We start from the raw sequence: 1835 nt of genomic DNA, 5'->3' as shown, positions 1-1835 counted from the left end.
ATAGTGGTGAGGAAAGAAGTATTCTTTTCAGCTGTTCTTACAGGAAAGTGTATAATGTGACTCATCTAAACATTCGTGAATGAAGAAGCAATTGCCAATGCAATGTTTCTTTGGAGCCAGACGTTGATAGTTCACATCTTTAATCCTAGCCGCTTGAGAGTCTGAGAGAGGGAGGGTCATAGTTTAAGGCTAACTGGGGTGCTATAAGTCTTTTTACCGATGAAGATCTTAATCAATGAATGAAGAAGAGAAGAAAAGAATCCAATGTATAACCTACAAAACTTTTAAGAAGAATAAAGGAAGGGATGGGAAGGTGGCTCAGTGGTAGAGCACTTGCCTTGCATGCAAGAGGCCCTGAGTTCAATTCCTCAGAACCACATAAGCAGAAAATGCTGGAAGTGGTGCTGTGGCTTAAGTGGTAGAGCTTTAGCCTTGAGCTGAAGAGCTGAGGGACAGTGCCCAGGCCCAGAGTTCAGGCTCCACCACCAACAAAAAAAAAAGGAAGGAAGGGGAAGGGGAAAGATGGGTGAGAATGTTGAAAGGGATGACATTGTTCAAGATGCACTGCATTCATAAACTGCTCTGTTAAATGGCAGTTCCTTTGTACAACTAAATATAATAATAAAAATTAAAAAGTAAATATTTTTTAAGACAAAAATCAGGGCTAGAGGTGTGGCTAAGAGATAATAATTCCTGCTGAACAAACACAAGGCCTAGTATTCCAAATCCTGGTGCTATAACAAAAAAACCTCCTGGTGTGTTTAGAACCTGTGTTTTGCCTGATGCGGTAATAATGATGCCTACACAAAGGCAAATGTGTTCTATTACCTTTGATTATCTGATTCTGATTTATATATTTGTTGACTTAATTCATTTTGAGTTTTAAAAATATTTGTTATGTTTTCATTGATGAAAATCTCAGTGCTCAAATAATAATAGAGTGGATGATATCTGAGAAATAGAAGCCTCATTTTTTTGGATTAGTGCTAATTTAGCCTTTTGAACTGATGTTGATCTTTTGAGTTGTAACTGGCAAAGGTGTGTTTGGGTTGACTTCATCACGTTTGTTTTCTTACACTGAAGCCCCCAAATAGTGTCTGAAACACCAAATATAATAAGTTAATTTGGATTTGCTCTGGGGATCCATAATAAACATTTGGTACTTTGTAACTTTGAACATCTGCTTTCAATAGAATGCATTCCAATTGTGAGTCTTAAAAATGTATTTACGTAGAAAACCACATCAAAAATGCAGTGCTATAATTAGACAAACATAGGTTTTATGGAATCTGGATTTGTTTTAGATGCTAAAAGATTTATTATTTTTGAAGTTGCTGGTTCTATATTTATTTGTAGCCCAGACCCAATCAAATTCAAAGAATGCGCAGTAATAATCTCTATTTTTAATTTTCTTTTGGCTGAAATATTGTTTTTATACATCCAAATAATGGCAAATTTAAAAATCTAATAGCAAAAAATAAAGAAATGCAATTATGCTAATGGTCTATGACTGATAGATTTTTGCATTAGGGAAAGAATATTTGATGAATTACAAACTACAATTCTGTACAATTTAATCATAACACTATTAATTAGGTTAGATCATGTATTGATATATAATATGATGGTATTATGATTCAGTTGGGCTACATGTATAAGAAAATGGTATTGAATTTAGTGGCTGGCTCTTCTTTCTGTTTCTATTTACAAGAATTGAAGGAAAAGTACTCTATGCTCTTGAAACAGATTATAGGAGAATATTTACTGAACACCGTTAGTTTATAGAAGAACATCTAATGCAGAGAGCCTCCAAAAGGGTGTGTGTATGTGAGAGA

At 34.6% G+C, this 1835-nt stretch overlaps 1 non-coding gene across 1 annotated transcript; it reads left to right on the top strand.

Moving 5' to 3' along the window:
- The first annotated feature begins 312 nt into the window (after positions 1–312).
- Positions 313–377, top strand: Trnaa-ugc (transfer RNA alanine (anticodon UGC)). Its single transcript has one exon. It is a non-coding gene; the product is annotated as a tRNA-Ala (tRNA).
- Positions 378–1835: the final 1458 nt, after the last annotated feature.

The sequence above is a fragment of the Dipodomys merriami genome, unplaced genomic scaffold, assembly GCF_024711535.1.
Source record: "Dipodomys merriami isolate MVZ:Mamm:240054 unplaced genomic scaffold, mDipMer1.0.p SCAF_24, whole genome shotgun sequence".
In the NCBI taxonomy this organism is placed as follows: domain Eukaryota; kingdom Metazoa; phylum Chordata; class Mammalia; order Rodentia; family Heteromyidae; genus Dipodomys; species Dipodomys merriami.
This window is presented reverse-complemented; position numbering and strand designations above follow the sequence as displayed.